This window comes from Chlorocebus sabaeus, chromosome 4, assembly GCF_047675955.1.
Source record: "Chlorocebus sabaeus isolate Y175 chromosome 4, mChlSab1.0.hap1, whole genome shotgun sequence".
NCBI lineage: Eukaryota > Metazoa > Chordata > Mammalia > Primates > Cercopithecidae > Chlorocebus > Chlorocebus sabaeus.
This window is the reverse complement of record NC_132907.1, coordinates 10,197,758-10,219,434: the sequence shown is the minus strand read 5'-3', so window position 1 is coordinate 10,219,434 and position 21,677 is coordinate 10,197,758. Positions and strand designations below refer to the sequence as shown.

General features: G+C 37.2%; 1 pseudogene; it reads right to left on the bottom strand.

Annotated features, from left to right (window-relative positions):
- Nucleotides 1–6,842: 6,842 nt before the first annotated feature.
- On the bottom strand, nucleotides 6,843–7,866 carry LOC103224210 (large ribosomal subunit protein uL18 pseudogene; annotated as a pseudogene).
- Between the last annotated feature and the right edge of the window lie 13,811 nt (nucleotides 7,867–21,677).

The following is a 21,677-nucleotide window of genomic DNA, read 5'->3' as shown; positions in this document are numbered from 1 at the left end:
TTCTCGAGGAGTATCTTTGTGGCATTCTCTGTATTTCCTGAATTTGAATGTTGGCCTGCCCTACTAGGTTGGGGAGGTTCTCCTGGATGATATCCTGAAGAGTGTTTTCCAACTTGGTTCCATTTTCCCCTTCACTTTCAGGCACCCCAATCAGATGTAGATTTGGTCTTTTTACATAATCCCATACTTCTTGCAGGCTTTGTTCATTTCTTTTTCTTCTTTTTTCTTTTGGTTTCTCTTCTCGCTTCATTTCATTCATTTGATCCTCAATCGCTGATACTCTTTCTTCCAGTTGATCAAGTCGGTTACTGAAGCTTGTGCATTTGTCACGTATTTCTCATGTCATGGTTTTCATCTCTGTCAGTTCATTTATGGCCTTCTCTGCATTAATTATTCTAGTTATCAATTCTTCCACTCTTTTTTCAAGCTTTTTAGTTTCTTTGTGCTGGGTACATAATTCCTCCTTTAGCTCTGAGAAGTTTGATGGACTGGAGCCTTCTTCTCTCATCTCGTCAAAGTCATTCTCCATCCAGCTTTGATCCATTGCTGGTGATGAGCTGCGTTCCTTTGCAGGGGGAGATGCGCTATATTTTTTTGAATTTCCAGCTTTTCTGCCCTGCTTTTTCCCCATCTTTGTGATTTTATCTGCCTCTGGTCTTTGATGATGGTGACGTACTGATGGGGTTTTGGTGTGTGTGTCCTTCCTGTTTGTTAGTTTTCCTTCTAACAGTCAGGACCCTCAGCTGTAGGTCTGTTGGAGATTGCTTGAGGTCCACTCCAGACCCTGTTTGCCTGGGTATCAGCAGCAAAGGCTGCAGAAGATAGAATATTGCTGAACAATGAGTGTACCTGTCTGATTTTTGCTTTGGAAGCTTCCTCTCAGGGGTGTACCCCACCGTGTGAGGTGTGGGGTGTGGGTCTGCCCCTAGTGGGAGATGTCTCCCAGTTAGGCTACTCAGGGGTCAGGGACCCACTTTAGCAGGCAGTCTGTCTGTTCTCAGATCTCAACCTTCGTGTTGGGAGATCCACTGCTCTCTTCAAAGCTATCAGACAGAGTCATTTGTATCTGCAGAGGTTTCTGCTGCTTTTTGTTGTTGTTGTTGTTGTTGTTGTTGTTGTTTAGCTGTGCCCTGTCCCCAGAGGTGTAGTCTACAGAGACAGGAAGGCTTCCTTGAGCTGCTGTGAGCTCCACCCAGTTCGAGCTTCCCAGCGGCTTTGTTTACCTACTTAAGCCTCAGCCATGGCGGGCGCCCTTCCCCCAGCCTCGCTGCTGCCTTGCGGTTAGATCACAGACTGCTGTGCTCGCAATGAGGGAGGCTCTGTGGGTGTGTGACCCTCCAGGCCAGGTGTGGTATATAATCTCCTGGTGTGACCGTTTGCTAAGACCCTTGGTAAAGTGCAGTACTGGGGTGGGAGTTACCTGATTTTCCAGGTGTTGTATGTCTCAGTTCCCCTGGCTAGGAAAAGGGATTCCCTTCCCCCTTGCGCTTCCCAGGTGAGGCCATGCCTTGCCCTGCTTAAGCTCTCACTGGTCGGGCTGCAGCAGCTGACCAGCACCTATTGTCCGGCACTCCCTAGTGAGATGAACCCAGTACCTCAGTTGAAAATGCAGAAATCACCTGTCTTCTGTGTCACTGGTGCTGGGAGCTGGAGACTGGAGCTGTTCCTATTCGGCCATCTTGCTCCACCCCTAGCAAATATTTTTAATGAAAGTATAGTTGATAAGAGGGAGGGAAAGTCATTCTTTTGTTTCTCTCATCTATTATAAATTGTCAGCCTATAAAAAGATGTTTAGGAAAGTAAATTGCCATTCAGTCATAGAGTGTAATTCATGCTTACTGACTATAGAACAGCATTGGGTGTGTGCTCCAGCCATTTCATATCTCTGTTTTAAAATGATGTTACATTTTCTGGTAAGACATACAAATGTTTTCTTGTTTGTTTTTGCTTATACTGAAAAGAGCTAGTCAGAAGTACATTGAGTAAATTACAAATTGCTAAGGAACTACTAGGTAATTATTTTACTTAAATCCCTAATTGTCTCAGTTATGCTTGCTAAGTTGTAGCAACTTGATATATAACTTAGAGGAAAGAGATTCTGGAAAATTGGGAGAAAGTATTTTGAAACAAAAATATGGCATTTCTATGTGCTATAATAATTTATTTTTCCTCTTTAGCAAGGAGGAAGTTTATAGCCATAAAAACAATGTTTCTCAAACTTTAGTGAATATAAGAATCATCTGTGATGCTTTAAAAATCTAGGTTCCTGACTGCCCACATGTAATCAAATGCAATGAATCAGAGCATGGTGTGAACATTCTAATATGTGTATTTTGGAAAACATGTATACTTTTTTGAAATTTTTATTTTAGGTTCAGGAGTACATGTGAACGTTTGTTATACAGGTAAATCGCACATCACAGAGGTTTGGTATACAGATTTTTTTGTCGCCCGGGTAGTAAGCATAGCACCTGATAGGTATTTTTTGATCCTCTCCCTCCTACCATCCTCCACCCTCAAGTAGGCTCCAGTGTCTGTTGTTCTCTTCTTTGTGTCCATATGTTCTCAAAGTTTAGCTCCCACTTATAAGTGAGAACATGTGGTTTTTAGTTTTCTGTTGCTGGGTTAGTTTGCTTGGGATAATGGCCTCTAGCTCCATCCATGTTGCTGCAGAGAACATGATCTTATTCTTTTTTATGGCTGCATGGTGTTTATGTACCACATTTTCTTTATCCCATCTACCACTGATGGGCATTTAGGTTGATTCCATGTATTTGCTGTTGTGAAGAGTGTTGGGATAAACATATGCATGCATGTGTCTTTATGGTAGAGCAATTTATATTCCTTTGGACACATACCCAGTAATGGAATTGCTAGGTCAAGTGGTAGTCCATTCTGGTTTAAGTTCTTTGAGAAATCTCCAAACTGCTTTTCGCAGTGACTGAACTAATTTGCATTCCTACCAGCCGTGTATAAGCATTCCTCTTTCTCCACAATCTCGCTATAATCTCTTATATTTTAACTTTGTAATAATAACCATTCTTACTAATGTGAAATGGTGTTTCATTGTGGTTTTGACTTGCATTTCTTTAATGATTAGTGATGTTAAGCATTTTTTCATGTTTGTTGGCCACATGTGTGTCTTCTTTTGAAAAGTGTCTGTTTATATTTTGCCCACTTTTTAACAGAGTTGTTTTTTTCTTATAAATTAAGTTCCTTATAGATTCTGGATATTAGACCTTTGTCGGATGCACAGTTTACAAATATTTTCTCCCATTCTGTGGCTTGTCTGTTTACTCTGTTGATAGTTTCTTTTGCTGTTCAGAATCTCTTTAGTTAAATTAGGCTCCATTTGTCAATTTTTGGTTTCGTTGCAATTGCTTTTGGCGTCTTCATCATGAAATCTTTGTCAGTCCTACATCCATATTGTATTTCCTAGGTTATCTTTCAGAGTTTTTTATAGTTTTAGGTTTCACATTTAAGTCTTTAATCCACGTTGAGTTGATTTTTGTATACAGTGTAAGGAAGAGGTCCAATGTCAGTCTTTTGCATATTGCTAGCCAGTTATCCCAGCACTGTATTGTTTGTTTTTGTCAACTTTGTTGAAGATCAGATGGTTGTAGGTGTGCAGCATTACTTCTGGGTTCTCTACTCTGTACCAATTGTCTATGTGTCTGTTTTTGTACCAGCACAATGCTGTTGTGGTTACTGTAGCCCTGTAGGATAGTTTGAAGCTGGGTAATATAATGCCTCCTACTTTGTTCTTTTTGCTTAGGATTGCCTTGGCTATTCAGGCTCTTTTTTGATTCCATACGAACTTTAAAATAGTTTTTTTCTAGCTCCTTGAAGAAGACCATTGGTAGTTTGATAGGAATAGCATTGAATCTGTACATTGCTTTGGACAGTATGGCCATTGTAACAATATTGATTATTCCTAACCATGAACATGAAGTGTTTTTTATTTGTGTATTCTTTGATTTATTTGAGCAGTGTTTTGTAATTCTTGTTGTAGAAGTCTTTCACTTCCTTGGTTAGGTATTCCTAGGTATTCTATTCTTTTTGAAGTTATCGTGAGTGGGGTTGAGTTCTTGATTTGGCTGTAAGCTTGAATGTTATTATTGTATAGGAATGCTACTGATTTTCGTACATTGACTTTGTATCCTGAAATTTTGCTGAAGTTGTTTATCAGGTCAAGGAGCTCTTGGGCAGATACTATGGGATTTTCTAGGTATAGAATCCTCTCATCTGCAAACAAGGATAGTTTGTCTTCCTCTCTTCCTATCTAGATGTCTTTTTTTCCGCTTGCCTGATTGCTCTGTCTAGGACTTCCAGTACTACGTTGAATAGAAGTGGTGAAAGAGGGTATCCTTGTCTTGTTCTGGCATTAAGGGGAATCCTTCAAGCTTTTTGCCATTCAGTATTATGCTGGATGTGGATTTGTCATAGTTGGCTCTTATTATATTGAGGTATATTCCTTCAATGCCTAGTTTGTTGAGGGCCTTTAACATGAAGGGATATTGAATTTTCATTGGAAACCTTTTCTGCATCTATCAAGATGATCATGTGGTTTTTGTTTTTAGTTCTGTTTATGTGAAAAATCACATTTATTGATTTGCATATGTTGAACCAATCTTGCATCCCAGGGATAAAGCCTAGTTGATTATGATGGGTTAACTTTTGATGAGCTGCTGGATTCAGTTTGCTAGTATTTTGTAGAGATTTTTGCATCTACGTTCGTCAAGGATATTGACCTGAAGTTTTCTTTTTGTTGTTGTTGTGTCTCTGCCAGGCTTTGGTAACAGGATTATGCTGTCCTCATAGAATAATTTAGGCAATAGTCCCCCTCCTCAATCTTTTGGAAGGAATGGTACCAGCTCTTCCTTATATATCTGGTAGTATTTGACTGTGAATCAATCTGGTCCTGGGATTTTTCTGGTTGGTGGACTTGTTACAGATTGAATCTTCGAACTCATTATTGATCTATTCAGGAATTTAATCTCTTCCTGGTTCATTCTTGGGATGTTGTATATATCCAAAAATTTATCCATTTCTTCTAGGTGTTTTAGCTTGTGTGCATAGAGGTGTTCCTAATAGTCTCTGATGGTTCTTTGTATTTCCGTAGGGTCAGTGGTAATGTCCCCTTTGTCATTTATGTTGTATTTATTTAGATTTCTCTCTTTTTTTATTAGTCTAGCTAGTAATTTATCTTATTAATTATTTCAGAGAACCAGTTCCTGGATTCATTGGTCTTTTGTATGGTTTTTTATGTCTCAGTTTCCTTCCATTCTGCTCTAATTTTGGTTATTTCTTGTCTTCTGCTAGCATTGGGGTTGGTTTGCTTTTGTTTCTCTAGTTCCTCTAATTATGATATTAGGTTGTTAACGTAATATCTTTCTAACTTTTTGATGTGGATGTGTAGCTCTATAAAATTCTCTCTTAACACTTCTTTGGCTGTGTCCCAGAGATTTTGGAATGTTGTATCTTTGTTCTCATTAGTTTCAAAGAATGTCTTGATTTCTGCCTTAATTTCATTATTTTCCCAGAAGTCATTCAGGAGAAGTTGTCCAATTTTTATGTAATTGTGTAGTTTTGAGTGAATTTCTTAGCATTCATTTCTGTTAGTTTTTATTAAATAAACCTAGAAGTTAAATTAATTGCTACCAGAGTATTTGTTTATTACAGAGTTATTGGACTAATTTACAGCTCCATCAGCAGTATATGAGAGAGTTCCAGTTTCTCTGTGCCTTTGCCAACATTTCCTTTTTTAATCATGCTAATGGGTGTGAAGTATTATTGTACCATATTCTGGATTTAATTCACCTTTCTTTTATAAATAATGAATTTAAGCACCTATTTATAGGTTTACCCAGCATAGGGATATCCTTATTCATGAAGTCTCTTCATATGCTGTCCATTTTTCAATTAAGTCATCTGTCTTTTTCCTATTGATTTATGGAGGTTCTTATATATATTCTTTTTATTGATATATAATTGTTCATTTTTATGCACTACATGTGGTATTTTATTAAGTGTATGGAACACATAATGATCAAATTAGAATATTTAGAGTACCCATCACATATTTACAATTTATACGTGTTGGGAATATTTAAAGTTTTCTCTTCTAGCTCTTTTGAAATATTCAATATATTGTTGTTAACTACAGTAACTCTACTCTGCTAAGATTGGAGTTTATTCCTTCTGTTCAACTCTATGTTCATACCTATTAACCATCTTCTCTTCATCCCTTCTACCCATGAACACACACACAACCGGCCTAGCCTCTAATCTATCAATCTACTCTAACTCCATGAGGTCAACTCCTTTAGCTTCCACATATGAGTAAGAACATGTAAAGTTTGTCTTTCTGTGCCTGGCTTATATCGCTTTACATAATGACCTCCAATTCCATCCAAGTTGCTACAAAAATGATTTCATTCTTTTTTTTATGATTGAATAGTATTCCACTCTTTATATGCCCATTTTCTTTATTTATTCATCCATTGATGGTCACAGGTTGATTCCATATCTTTGTTATTGTGACTAGTGCTGCAATAAACATAGGGGTGCTAGTATTGCTTTAATATAATTTATTTCCTTCCCTTTGAATAAATTCCCAGTAGTGGGAATGCTAGATCATATTGTAATTCTATTTTTAGTTTTTTGAGAAATCTCCATACTGTTCTTCATAGTAGCTGCACTAATACACATTCCAGCCAACAGTGTATAAGAGAAGTTTCTCTTTTCTCTGCATCCTCATGAGCACCTCTTATTTTTGTGTTTTTAATGATAGTATCCTATTGTGGTTTGATTTCCATTTTTCTGATGATTAGTGACATTGAGTATTTTTTTTTTTTTTTTTAGTTTCTGTCTGTAAGTTTATTATCTTTATCTGAAAAATCATCATGGAAAATTGTTTGGTTTAGCTCTCAGCAGCCCGCTCCTGAGCTCTGAGGAAGCTTGACTTCTTTTGTGCTACCCGATCCTTCTTCTGAGCAAGAGACATTTTGGGACGGTCCCACCTCTTCTTTTTAACTTCTTTCTTGGGCTTCTTTTCATAGACTGGATTCTCTCGTATAGCAGCGTGAGCTTTCTTATACATCTCCTCCATCATGTCTGGAGTTGCACTGTTCTTTATGTATTGAGAGAACTGTTTCTTGTAAGCATCTTCATCTTCTTCCATTAAGTAGCGCATGTCATCTGCAACATTCTGGTCCATGATGTGCTTCCGGTGTACTTCTGCATTAAATTCCTTGCGTTCAGAATCATAACCAGGGAATCGTTTGGTACTGTGAGGGATAGACAAGCCTCCATCCACAGCTCCCTTCAGGGCGCCAAAAACTTTATTGCCAGTGGTAGTTCTGGCAAGGCCTGCATCCAAATAGCAGGTAAAGGCACCTGGCTGACCATCAATGCTTTCTACATTGTATTCATCGCCAGTCACCTCCACTTGACCTTCATAGATCTTGTCCATGCCAAACCTATGGAGAAGCCTGCGGGCCAGCAGCAGGCCAGTACAATATGCTGCAGCATAGTTTGTCAGGCCAACCTTCACACCATATTTTGGCAGTTCGTGTGCATATGCTGCACAGACTATCATATCCCCCTCTATACGGGCATAAGCAATCTGACAAATGATATCTCTGTTACACAAACTATCATCCTGTATTTGGGTGTGTTGTGTTTATTTTTATCCTGTATCACCAATCGTTTCCGAGCATAGTAATCAGTTTTACCCTCTCGTCGTCTTCTAAATTTCACTTGGTATCTCTTAAAGTAGGCCTTATTCTTAACAACTTTAACAAACCCCATCCTGCGGAACAGAGACCCGCGTCCGCGGCTCAACAGAGACCTGCAGGCCCAGCGGCGCTAAAGCGGGGTAAAAGGGCGACATTGAGTATTTTTTAAATATAACTGTTAGCCACATGTATGCCCTCTTTTGAGAATCTTCTATTTATATCCTTTGCCCACTTTCTATTGGAATTATTACTTTTTGTTTGTTTGTTTAGTTGAGTTCCTTGTATAATCTGGATATTCACCCCTTGTCAGATGAATAATTTGCAAATATTTTCTCTGATCCAATAGGTTGTATCTCCACTCTGTTGATTGTTTCCTGTGCTGTGCAGAGGCTTCTTAGTTTAATATAGTCCCATTTTTCTATTTTTGTTTTTGTTTCCTGTGCTTTTGAAGTCTTAGCCATAAAATATTTGCCTACATGAATGTTCTGGATTATTTCCTCTGTGTTTCTTCTGGCAGTTTTATGGTTTGGGGTCCTATGTTTAAGTCTCTAATCTGTCTTGAGTTGATTTTTCTTTATGATGAGAGATAGGGTTCTGAGTTCATTCTTCTGCATCTAGAAATCCGGTTTTCCCATCACCATTTATTGAAAAGTTCATCCATTCCCCCAAGTTATGTTCTTGCCACCTTTGTTGAAAAGTAATTGACAGTAAATATATACATTTATTTCTGGATCCTCTATTTTGTTCCATTGATCTGTGTGTCTATTTTTAACACAAACCATGCCGTTTTGCTTATTTTAGCCTTGTAATACAGTTTGAAGTCAGTTAATATGAAGTTCTAGCTTTGTTCTTTTTGCTCAGAATGATTTTGGCTGTTGAGCCCCCCAATAGATGTGGGGTATGTCAGTAGGGCTCTAGGGTTGTGGAAATGTGGGAAATATTAGGCCCTAGAAAAGGATGTAATCTGGTGGGGGCTGGGCTCTCGGAATGGCACCATGCTGCAGCTGCCTAGGATTCAGGGTGTGTGGGACCTGGCATGAGCGCCTTCTCTGGAGCAATGTTGTCATGTGGTCTCCAGACAAATCCTTATGCTATTCTCAGGGGCCATGTGTGTTTCTCCCATGGCTGGGTTTGCAGGAGTTTGCCGTGGGAATGTGAACTAGTTGATATCTGTCACTTACCCTTTCCCCACACTGGGAAGTCTCTCTGGATTCCCAGACAACCCTGACTGAGCTGGCTGCCTCACTTCCCTCTCCTTCTGTGTCTCATGTGTTTCCTGTCACTTCTGTTAAATGCCAGTTTTCTCTCTTAGATTCTCTATTCGATGTGTGATTATTTACTTGCTATTTTGGTTCCTCTTTCTGGAGGAGGCATCCACCAGATGCCTCTGGTCTGCCCCTTTGCAGCCCTTCTCTTTATATAGTCTTGACAGAAGTCTTTCATCATATATATGGAGTGTGAATATTTTCTTCCAGTCCACATCTTTCCCCTTAATCCACTTTACGGTGTCTTTGGCAAACAGAAATTCTTAATATAATCCAGGTTTTCGATTCTTCCTTTTATGCTTAATGCTTTTTATGTTCTATTCAATATTTCTTTGCCTATTCCAAGGCCACAAAAAATGTACACCTATATTTTGTTCTAAAATTCCCTTTGTTTTGCTTTACACATTTAGCCCAGTAATCAATCTAGAATTGACTCTTGCATATGGGGTGAGATAGGAGTCAAGGTCCTCATTTTTATAGCTATCTATTAAACCCAGCATCATTTAATGAAAAGATAAAGCATTATTTCCCATATATGCAGTGTTCTTTTTCATAAATCAGTTGAACACACATACTGTGGTCTGTTTCTGAACTTCATTCTGTTCCATTTGTAGTTTATTCATGTAGCAAACTCACACTGTCTTTGTTATGTTTTATAGGTATACTGATAAGCATTTTGTTTGTAGTTATGATGTTAGCATGTTTAGATAAGGAATTCTGTGGTGAATGTGAGCATGTGCGGTTTGGATGTGCATGTGTATTTGTGTATTTGTGCATGTGTGTGACTGTTTCACAGAGTTACATGAGCTTTATTTTTTAAATTATGGACTACTAACTTAATTATGAACTAATCAAGGTGCCAGATCACATGGTTTTAACAAATTTAAAGATACATATTTAAGAAGAAGAAAGTAACTTTTGAGTGCTGGACTTCCACATATAAACATATAATGTAATAGATTCCTAATAGTAAGACCAGTTATTGTAAGCTTTTCTGAACATAATGCTAACAACATTCTTTGTAAGCAGACTTCTTCTTATCCAGTTAACTGATGACATTTGTCCCTTATAACAAATCTAGCCATATATCTACTGAATAAAAGCAACTGCCCACGTGATTGATTATACTGCTGACCTTGGAAAAGATTTTAACTTGCAACAGTGTATAAAATGTTGCAATCCACTAATGATCCCATGTTCTACTAGTAGTATGTCAATTCTAATAATAAAACAAGATAATTGGTATTCTTAGGTAAAAGACATCCAATCTGAAAAGCACTCTTTCGTAGGTTTGGATTTAGAAAACTGAGTCAATGTTTTAATAAATCAAGAAAGGAGGCTGGGCACAGTGGCTCACACTTGTAATCCCAGCACTTTGGGAGGCCGAGGCGGGTGGATCACATTGAGGTCAGGAGTTTGAGACCAGCCCGGCCAACATAGTGAAATTTCATCTCCACGAAAAATACAAAAATTAGTCAGGCACAGTGGCACATGCCTGTAGTCTCAGCTATTTGGGAAGCTGAGGTAGGAGAATCACTTGAACCTGGGAGGCAGAAGTGGCAGTGAGCCAAGACTGCACCACTGCACTCCAGCCTGGGCAATAGAGCAACACTCTATCTAAAAAAAAAAAAAAAAAAAAAAAAATACTAGATAGGAGAAATAAGTTCTAGTGTTCTAGTCTAAGGTAAGTATAGTTAACAAGAATATATTGTATAGTTTCAAATAACTAAAAGAAGGATATTGAATGTTCCCAACAAAAAGAAATTATAAATTTTTGAGATGATGGATAGCTGATTATCCTGATCTGATCACTATACAGTATATGTATCATAACATCACCATGTACCCCATAAATGTGTACAACTATTATGTGTCAATTTTTAAAAAATATTTTGAAGAAAGAACTCTTGCTTAGGTAAAAAAAAAAAAAAAAAGAAGAAGAAGAAAAGGCAGGGGAGACTAGAGGGACTAAATAAACTCGACTGCTTACTATAATTACATTTACTAATCAATTGCTCACTTCAATTTTTTAGATAAAACGAGTTTTAACATACCTTGGTATTTTAAAAGTCAAATTAATCATTTTACATGGTCAGGATCTGTAGAAAACAGACTCTGAATCAGAGATTGAGTGCAAATGTTTTTATGGAAATGCTCTTGGGAACACCACCTCCAGTGAAGTGAGGGAAGCAGGATTAGGCAAAGGGAGCACTTATCCTGTGTTATGAGGTCTCAGTCACTCCCATGGAGAGCTCTAGAGCTGAGATAATACTTCAGAGATATCCTGAATTAGTAGAGGTGACTGGACTTTTGTGCCTACACACAGACCACTGATTGGATATGAAATTCCCCACTAGAAATGGAGCATAACCATGGTCACGGCAGTTGCCTTTCGAAGGCAATGGCAGGGGAGTGATTCAACTGTGAGCCATCAGCAGGCAACACTCTCAGCAGCTAGGGACTGCTGTCCCAGAAGGTAGACTCTGGGTAATGAGCTACAGCATCCACTGCAGTTCACCATTGTCCCTTTTGGATTCACTTGCTTCATATAAGTTTACTCCAGACAGGTTTTCCATGATTCTGATTGGTCCTATTTCCTGAAAAAAATTATAATAAAAATGATAATAGGACAAAGTATAGTCTGCATGGCTTCAGCTAGTTTCAGGGTTAACTAGTAATCACCATTCTTCCTGCAGTAGTCATCCCATGTTGATCACATCCTCAGCAAGTGCCTCTGCTGTTCTAGGTGGCTTACCTAGTAGAATGACCAAGACTTTCATCTCTGAGAGAACTGAAATCCTAGGGATTATGCTGTTCTCATGTCATGGCTGCTGGACATGTCCACTTACTGTCAAAATTTGGCATTACTACCAATAGGCACCCCAGAGGATCACTTGGATCTAAATCATATTCTCTACTGATCCCATTTATAAGAACAGTCCTACTTCCTGATTTTCAAGTCCATTTACCCTACCAGTTTGGTGGAAAAACAAAAAACAAAAAACAAAAAAAGGCACCTAAAGTAACTGAATAACAGTCATAGCTCAAAGTTTACTGAGAATCTTTATGTATTTCCTGGTGAAAGCATTCCACTTCTTGGGACCAAAATTTATTGAAACACACAATCTGGTGTTATAGTGAGAGAAAGCACAAATTTCCCAGGTAGATTACTGAGATGCTGTTCATACGATCCACTCCCACTTCCACCCATTGATTCCAAGATCTATGTATTATACCCACTGAGAACACATGGCCATTGATTTAGAGTGTATTCTGCATCTAAGAGAATGGCATCTTATCTTTGCAAGGGCAAGGTATCATCACTAAACTGATGTATAAACAATTCCTCCAGAAAGCATTTCCAGGGGTGGAATGGGTGGTGACTATAAGTGAGCAAGAGGTTTCTTGTTGGAGTGATAGAAATATTCTAAATTGAATTGTGGTCGTAGTTAAATAACCCATAAATACGCTAAAATTCATTGAATTGTACATTTAAAATGAGTGAATTTAATGATACATGAATTATTTCTTGATAAAACTTTTTAAAAGACAATTCTATCACTCTGTCTGGCCATCAGCTTCTCTATGGAGTGGTATGTGATGGGGCTAGTAGACTCCATGTTTATATTCCCAAGGTCACACTTCCTTCTGTAAAGTGCATCCTTGAATATCATGCTATATTCTGAGCCATGGAATAAACACTCCGCCCACTCTCAGAGACTCTGGTTGAAGTCCTGCAGACTGGAACGAAAAACCATAATATGTGTCTATTTCTGTCAAGATGATTCATTCTCCTTCCAGGATACAAGGGGTCTAATATATTAAGTTGACACCAGTGACTGGTATCTCCCCTAGAAAGATGGTGCCAGAGTAGGGAATCATCTTTGGTCTCTGTTGCCAGCAGATTGAATCTTTAGCAATAGTAGGAGCTAGATCAGTCTTGGTAAGAGGGAGGCCACACTGTTGAGCCCATGCATAGCTTTCATCCCTGCTGCCATGGTCATGCTATTCATTGTTCATGCTGTTCATTGTGCCAGCACATGGTTGGTGGATGAAAAAGATGGCTGGTTCATCTGCTTGATTGTTTAGTGCTTATTCCATGATGGATTATTACAACCATTTGATACAAAGATCTTCACAATTTACACTCAAGCTCTCTAAGGTTTCTTGGGTCTAACCACATGCTTCCAGCCCAATATTTCATTTTCTATGCCCCTGACCAGACAGCCAAACTATTCACCTCTGTTAATGAGTTCACATATATATTTTACTCAAGCCTACAGCTTTGTTCATTGGGAGAATTTTCCATGCCCCTACTGTATTTCAGGGCCACTCTCAGATATGTTTGTAATGCAATGGTAATATATTTCTAGGTTGCACCACATAATGAGTAAGTCCATCTATGAACCAAGCTTCACCTGTTCCCTTCTGGGTAAGCGATCATAGACTGCTTTAACTGGTACAGCAGCTGCAATAGTTAATTGAAGGAGAGGCATCAGTGGAACAGCAATAGATATCATGGACGGCTGGGCCACTCATTCAAACATCTTATGAACTCTGGCCCTGCTTATGACTGACTCCAGACGTACCACTTCCTTCTGAGTATAAACTGCTGACAGTTCATCATGTAGAGGGTCTAACAGAAACCAGCTTATAATGGGAAGCTCTGGTCATAGGGTCACTTGGTGTCCCATTGTCAGGAGTGCTGTTTCAACTAGGGTCCAGCAACACAACAGGAACTATACTTCTGAAAGCCGTATGACTGTCTACTGCAGATAGCATGGCCTTGCCCCTGAACACTGGGGGTCTATTGCAGTTATCCTACCAGATCTAGCCAGCAATTTTACACAGTATCTTTTCCTACCACAGGTTCCTCTAATAGCACTGGATCTGTCAGGCCATATGGCCCACACATCAAGGCTGCTTGCACCTTACCATGGACCTACTACAGAGCACTTCTTTGCTCTGAGTCCCACTCAAAGCTGGCAGGGTTTATGTCACTCAGTAAAAGCAGCTAACAGCATTCCCAAGTGTGAAAAATGCTACCACCAGATAAACATATGATGACCTCTTTTTTACAGGTCAGGTGTGTATCCAGAGGCAGCATGTTTCACACTTGGGAGTGCTACTAGATGTATTGTTGTAAGTTATATATAGCTGGACTATATTGAGCCAGAAGGGTACCTCCTTTTTATCACTTCCAGTCCAGAAACCAATCCATCCCCAACAGGGAAGCTGAGTTGCAGAGGAAAGAAAAATGTGTGCATGCATCTCCAAATGTATGTGTCTGAATATATGATCTATCAAGAATTGTCATTGAATTTGGACTTAGCTAGAATTTCAAAGGCTAATATGATTAAATATCTTATTTTGGAGATGGAATATTAAACGAAAAAACTTCAAATATCTACTCCCAAATCACCCAGTTCACTTGTGGCTGAGCTGGAACAGAGTTTAGGATTTTAGGTATCAGATAACCATCAGAGTTTCTGCAGATGTCGCTCTACTGATTAATGGAGTTCCCCAAATGGTATGATGAAAACAATCTTCCCGCTTTTCTTGATTGCCATTTGGCTTTACAGCTATATGTTCTATTTTTCCTTGCTTTAACGTATCCCTCAATATCCCCAGCCTATTTATTCATTAATGCCAGGGCAGTAAGTGTTCATTAATTATAAAGTGTTCATTAATATGCTTCTTTTTTTTTTCCTTTCTGTTTCTCTGGTAGCCCTCCACCAACTTGGGACAAGAGGGCACCTATTGTTTGAGTATTGTCAGTAGGTAAACTAGAGAACAAAATAATCTAAAATCTTGGCTTTTAAAATCAAAACCTGAGTACAGAAGGAAATTCTGAAAAGATAATAACCTGAACAAGTCTCTAGAAACCTCTAGCCTCTAGTGCAAGTTTCTAGCCCTAGCTCTGAATTATCTACTTTTGACCAATTACAAAAAAAATAAAAATAAATAAAAAGAGGTTGAGTTTCATAAGAGCTGAAATGAAATGAAGTTGTGGGCTCTGAGGAGCTCCCTGTGGAAGAAAATTGGCAATATTCCTTATTGTCCCCACGCCCTGGTGACTCACTGAACACCTAAAGAAGAGTCTTGAAACCTGAGAGTGAGGATCACAAAACAACAGACCCGTGAAATAGTTTAACCTATGGAGATCTATGGATGAGTTGACTGAGCAGTGGGTTGGCTGAATCTTTGCTTCCCTAAGGCTGAGCAGGTATGACGAGATCAGGGAATAGAGGGATGCCTCAATGGACTCCCTGCCACCATCTCCTGGCAGAAGGTCACTTCACCTCTTACCACTTGTAGGACACCCAGTGCTTGAAGTTCATCAACCAAAAAGTCAGCAAAGAAAAAGTAGCAATCCAACCGATGAGTTAGCAGCCAGAGTGTGCTGGAGAGTCAGAGTAAAAAGAACACATGGCCAGCCCATAGAGATAGGTGCCAAAAGAGATAGGTGGCAACTATAATAGAAAAAATATTAGGGCACTCAAGGAGATTCAAGTATGGCATCCCTAGAGAGGCTGACAATTGCAGACTGGGCCAGCTAGAACATGGCTCAAGACTCCACAGAATGGACAGGACACAGCAATCCCTTTGTCATATTTTCAGATCTTTTTCTAAGGACAGTTTTTCTAAAAGAGAAAAAAAGGAAAAAATAAATACAAATTAGAATAGAAGGAATAAAATCAAGTATATCAGTTATAATACTAAACATTAACATATTTATGTGACATTAAAAGCAAAGACCATCAGAAACTACAAAACCTAATGCCAGCTATAAAAGCTATATACCAAAATTAGGCACTTAAATTTATTTTTAAATGATTGAAAGCAAAACATTGAGCAAATTTATAAGGCAAATGGGGAAAAAAGACAACAGGCATGGTTATATGAAAATCAGATATGATATCTTTTAAACCGGCAAAAATCTTTTCAGAAAACTTGATATGAGTATTTGTCAAAGTTTTATCTCAAACTTTCTATAAGGAAAGAGACCTAAAACAGGCCAATTAAAACACTTCTTATTTGGTACAGATATTTACTTTTTTAAGAAAAAAAAAAAAGAGTGGTTAAATACTGAGTCATATATGATTAAAGAAAAAAGAAGGAACAGGGAGAAAGGAAAGGAACACCTGGTTGATGATGTTGAGGCTCCTGATGGACAGTCAGCCAGGCCCATGGGTAATTAGTTTTCAAGAAGGGATCTTAATCTTATTAAAACCTGTCAGAAAATTGCTTAAGCATTTTCAAGAATGCAAATTTCTTTCTAGAAAGAGATTTTGAATTACCTTACATGGACCAAGCTGGGCACAATTTTCCTTTTATAAATAATAAAACCAGTAATCAGGAAAAAAAAAAAAGAGAGAGAGAGAGAGAGAGAGAGCGACATTGGGTAGTAATAGCAAATACAATTTGTCTTAAATTTGTATGGAACATAAAACAGATAATCTAAATATATTGTTTTTAAAAACAAAATGTATAGTGACTCATGTACTCTTTTCAGAATGCAACAAATCTAGCAGAAAACAAAAAAGGGTAAAGTCATGCGTAATATAAGAAGTCAATCAATAAGTTTGATTTAATACAGAGAATTTTTCATCCTTTGAACAGAGAATATGCATTTTTCATATATACATAGAATATTTATAAAATAATCAGGTACAACCCCTAAAGATGAAAGGCTTTAACAGAGGTATAATACAAAAAGATTGGAAAGGATATTTATCAGACAAAACTGTTTTATTCTGCCCTCCACAACAGTATCCACTCTAACAGACTAAGATCCCAAAAGCTAGAGAGAAGGAAGAACCTTAGAGGATGTGTCCACTGATTATAATTCTGTAATGTTTTTCTTGCATTTTTCCACAGCCATAACACCATATCTGTGTTTTCCAATTTTAGCTTCTTTAAAATGAAAGGAGAACTTTGGGGAAAGAAATCCACAAAATTAGAGTTCCAAATTCTAGATTTCCAGATTTTTCCCCACCCCTTACAGTTGTTTTCCCCTACTTAAATCAATAGCATTTTTTCATCCAATTTGTATTGCTTGTTTTCCAAAAGCATTCAAATTATTTTAATAAAAATAATAGCTTTCCTTTTTGTGTGTGCATGTTTCTTGGTTCACAAATTAACAAGTGACTTCAAATTTGACTCATAGCACAACTGGGGCTAGCAGAAAATATAAACTTACAAAGGAGTAGCTATTAACTACTCTCATTTTGCTTGTCCTGAGTATTAGTCAAGTTTGTTTTATAAGGAAGCTGGGAGTGTTAGTTAACCCATAATCTATAAATTGGCATTTAGAAGAGAGACTTTCATGTAGTTGCATTATTTACTTATGTGCTAGTTTTTAAGTCTTCATTTTGACAAACGTGGGGTTAAGAAAAGTGAATCTTCTTCTCCGATAGATAAATTTTAATTACTCTATGAAAAGTGCCAAATACTCAAAAATGTAAACTGTTAATTTCTAGGGAAAAAAGTAGACATAATGAAGTAAGTCAACTGAGGTATTTACAGGTGAAAAATGTAAATATCTAGGAACAAATGTTAGATTCAAAGATTTCCCTAATATTCAATGCTTTTCATGTTTTGTGTTTACCTTTTTGCAAATTTAGAGATTCACTCTATTATGATAGCTTAAGAAGGTGTTATGAACAGTGAGTAATATATCCTGATTAGAGTCACAAAACTTTCTTACTACCAGCCTAAGCTGCTAAAAGGTTGACTTCTCAGGTCATTTTGTCAGTTAATGTTAAGAATGGAACTCAATTGTGTGTGGTGGTTTTTTGGTTTTGTGTGTGTGTGTGTGTGTGTATACAGTTTTTTTTGTTTTTGTTTTTTTGTTTGTTTTTTGTTGTTGTTTTTTGTTTGTTTTTTGTTTTTGGAGTTTTTTGTTTGTTTGTTTGTTTGTTTTTGAGGCAGAGTCTCTCTGTCACCCAGGCTGGAGTGCAATAGCGCAATCTTGGCTCACTGCAATGTCTGCCTCCTGGGTTCAAGTGATTCTCCTGCCTTAGCCTCATGAATAGATGGGATTACAGGTACCCACCACCATGCCCAGGTAATTTTTTTGTATTTTTAGTAGAGACAGGGTTTTACCATGTTGGCCAAGCCGGTCTCAAACTCATGACCTCAAATGATCCACCCACCTCAACCTCCCAAAGTGTTGGAATTACAGGCGTGAGCCACCACGCCCAGCCTCAACTGTGTTTTAAGCCTTGTGATGGATATAGTGAAAATTAATATGCATAATTATTAAATTTAGAATCTGATAGAATTAAAGTAAAAAGGGAGCATTAGTGTAAGTAAGGGAATATACAGCAGGAAAGAGGGAGATTTTGCTGGTTAACTCTTAAAATGTGAACCAAAACCTCAGAAATTCTTGTCTGTCATCAGATTTAACAAATATGTATTAAGTGGTCACTGTGAACCAGATACAATGTGGCATTACTTTCAAATTTCAACTCTGTGTTTTTCTTGTTTTACATGGAACTAAACAACCAGTGTCCCAAACTAGTATTTATTATTAACTCTTTTGCTACATATTAGCCTAATAACTGCATAACTGTTTAATTTGTGTTATACATACCTCAGTCTCCCTGCTCTATTAAACACAAGTCCAAACATACTTTACCTGTAGTATCAATTAAAAATTGCTGGCTTTAATTTAATTTTCCAGTTTCTAATAATGACACAAATGTTAATGGATAATTTAATTAATAGAAGCTATTGTGTAGATTACTAGTTACAAAGTTTCTGTTGCTTCTGTGTTAAATTATTAAGCACAAGTATTGTAACACATTCAGAGTAGAGAGGGTAGATTTGGACGTGATCATAAACATTTATGATTTATTTGTTAATCATTCTCTAAACTGACTGAGATAGATAGATAGATAGATAGATAGATAGATAGATCCCTCTAGGGATTTATATTTGCTGAACTCTAATCTTCCAACTTTTATGTCATTCTTATCTGATTTAGTGACCCACATCAATTCTGGACTAAGTTATTACACTGGCCACCTGGATGCCTTAATGCATATCCACAGGAGTCGACTTGGAGATGACTTGGTATTGGCATAGAATTAGTCCATCCAATGTATCCAGAACACATGCCACCTAAGTGGGGCATCTTACCTCTATCTGAGATCATTATTTATAAGCCAGAATTATAATGTATGGACTTAAATTCATAACCACTAATTCATAAATGAGCATACAATTAAATGGTACTTTAACTTTTACATAATACAAAAAATTTACATTTTCTCATTTTGCATGTGAAATTACCTAAGCAAGATGAGAAAAAATGGAAATGAGAAGCTATAGAACCAAGGTTTTCATTTATACCAATAATGCTGAAAATATAACACAGCATTTCCTATCTTTAACGTATTTCAGTTCCAATAACATTCAGCCTATATTAATGAAATGATTCCAAAGTTCATGAGCTCAATATGTTACTACAAAAAAAGCAACTGGATATAGCATACGCCCTATTTGGCAAAGAGGGAAGAAAGTGTGTTTCCTATGGGGAAAAATAGCACTAAAAGAATTCCAAAATAGATAGCACTTTGAGTTTTATATATGCTTTTCCATGTATGGCTAACAGCATGGTCTACGGCATGAAGAGCACTGATAAAACTGTTAGCAATCAAAACAGGTTGCCTCGTGATTTGGAGTATTAGCCATACTGTTTATGTTTTCATGAAATTGTAAATAGTCTGCAACATTTCACTGATTCACAGAAGTGAATGAGTTAGTTAAGGAAATAATAAACTCCTAGTTTTCCCAAGCCCTTTTGAATGGCAGACACTTAATATTTGGAGTATTGTCAGAATCTACTCAAATATAAATAGACACCATCTATTTGGTATTAAGAACATACTTTAAAACCACAAAGGAAGTAATCACAGATTAGGTTCTCAGTGTCTACTTTCTTTAAACTTTGGTTTAAAGAAACCTCATTTATTTTTGAAGATATTTGTTCTCTGAGAGGAAGGAGCAAGGAAGGGCAATTCAAAGCCTACCACACTTTGCAGGCACAATATGAGGACAAGGGCCATCTTTATGGATGTTTGTTCTGTGCTGAGCTTAATGCTCTGACATTGCCATCTTGAAACTCTTAGTAATTCAATAACAAGGGACACTGCATTTTTATTTTGAACTGGGCCCTAGAAATCATGTAATTAGTCCTGAGAAGAAGATTGGCTATGACTTAGGACATAGTCTCCGTGTTTTAGTTTGCCACCAGGATATAGATAAGCATAAGTCATTGTTCTCTATTTTTCTACTATTTCAAATTCTCCATGAATATTATTGCTCTAATTTCACCCAGATCCTGAATCATGACCCTCTTTTTTTGAAAAAAAAAAAAAAAAAGCACTAGAAAGTTACAGATTTAGCAACTATAAATATAAGCAAATTGACATAAAATTATCTTAATAATACAGAACATATTTTGTAGAAAGGCCAAGTTAATGTCAACTGAAAATAGTTAAATTTTTTAATATAGAAAAAATACAAATAAGAATAATAACATTAAGCATCAATTTTTCTCCTAAAAGAAAAATTCACATTTGATCACCAGTATGTTCTAGAGAAGTTGTAGCATTATGTTTAAATATCAGAAACATATGTGAGTATATATCTATCTGTAGCAAATTTTGTGACTGCTTATTAGAAAAATATTTTGAGGAGTAATATATGATTAATTTCTTAATATTAGAAATTGCTTCAGTATAATAAAGCTTTAAACACTTTTATAGTATTCATTTCTGTGAATTAAAGGAAGTTTTCTGGCCAAAAACCTGTTACCTCTTAAACTCTTTCAAAACCAGAAAGAGCATGTGATAATAACCCAATCCAGGTTACAGTTGCATAGTTAATCCTTAAGTATTACCCCAGAATTTAGTGCTGGCATCATTCAAATGATAACTGAGTCAGAGTGTCAAAATCCTCTAGCTCCAAAAGCCAGAAGGCACAATTCAGGTTATATTAATATTAGTGTTAAAAAGTCACTGATTATTCAGTTCTACCATGACTTTATACTGCTTCTCATTTCTTTGTGGAGAAAAAAAAAAAAATCTTTCAAATACTTGTATAGTCCTGAGGCCATATTCTCAGATAAAGCAAGTACCTTATTAGTGATATAAAGTTACAAATGTTAGGAAACTCTAATGTCCTTACAACCTCTCCCACACAATGGTACTAAAAATCCTGCCCCAAACAAAGCCAACAATCAAATAATGCTAGCTATGCACCAGGCACTCTTCTAGAAGTTTTACCTATACAATTCATTCAATTCTGCCATCAGTTAGCTACTATTTTACACATGAGAAAACCAAGGCACAAAGAGGTTAAGTAATTTGCCTAAAATTACACAGCTGGCAGTGGTAGAGTTGGATGTCCAGTCCAGAAAGTCAGCTCGAGTCTGTGCTCTTAAGCAGTATGTCTCACAAGAATTGTATTCTTTTGGTTTTTGGAATTCCTACCATTAAGATGTAAAGGCTATTGTTCAAATGAGGCTGCCTTGGAATCGATCATTTCTAAGGAAGAAGGGAGAAGAATATGAGAGCCAGCTTATAGAGGTGGATGAGAACAAGAGGTCAACAGAGGCCAATGGACAAAGAAAGAAACAGATGGGAAAGCAAACAGGAAGAAG